The sequence below is a fragment of the Cebus imitator genome, unplaced genomic scaffold (assembly GCF_001604975.1).
Source record: "Cebus imitator isolate Cc_AM_T3 unplaced genomic scaffold, Cebus_imitator-1.0 Scaffold152, whole genome shotgun sequence".
Lineage (NCBI taxonomy): Eukaryota > Metazoa > Chordata > Mammalia > Primates > Cebidae > Cebus > Cebus imitator.
The window spans coordinates 1,762,104-1,763,043 of NW_016107467.1; positions in this window are offsets into that span (position 1 = coordinate 1,762,104).

The following is a 940-nucleotide window of genomic DNA, read 5'->3' on the forward strand; positions in this document are numbered from 1 at the left end:
TTTCACCATGTTGGCCAGGCTGATCTTGAACTCCTGACCTCAGGTGATCCACTCACCTCGGCCTCCCAGAGTGCTGGGATTATAGGCCTGAGCCACTGTGCTGGGCCTTTCTTCACTTTCCTGTGGCTCACGCCATGCTCTGCGTAGAGACCACTGTTGTTCTTTCTTTCCTGTAGTCTCCAGGGTGGATGTACACTTCACTTGTTTCCAGTCGGGATTCCCAGAAGTGCGTCCTGTCAAGGGTAACTGCTTCAGTAATTTGGGTAGTTCCCATCAAATTCCCCTTCCTCAGGGCTTATGCTGTTCTGTTCTCTTACCAGCTGTATATGGGGGTGCCTGTTTCCCATGCCTCACCGACAGTGTGGGTCTTTCCACAGGTTGAAGGGCTATTGGTATTTTTCTGTGACCTCTCAGTTCATGTCCTTTGCCCGTTTTCCAAATTGGGTTGTTGGTCTTTTCCTTTAGAATTTCTAGAACACTTTAGAATTTTCTTTAGAATTTCTTTTATAGATTATGGAAATTAATCTTTGTGATGTGTTACAATCATGTTTTTCCAGTTCATCTTTTTCTTTTGATCTTTGCATAACAAAAAAAATTATAAGCAAATTATTTTTATGCATTTGAATTCATGAGTTTTTTTTTTTTTTAACAGTTCTGGATTTTAAATCATTTTAGAATGTCTTTCCCTATTTTATTTTATTTTGAGATAGGATCTTACTCTGTCACCCAGCCTGGAGGGCAATGATGTGATCACAGCTCACTGTAGCCTTGACCTTTGGGGCTCAAGTGATTCCCCCGCCTCAAGCCTCCCAAAGTGCTGGGATTAGCAGGCATGGGCCACTGTGTCCTGCCTGGCTTCCCCCATTTTAAGTTATATGGTTTCATTTCTTACATTTAATATTTGGTTTCCTTGGAGTACTTTGTATCCTAATACGTATGA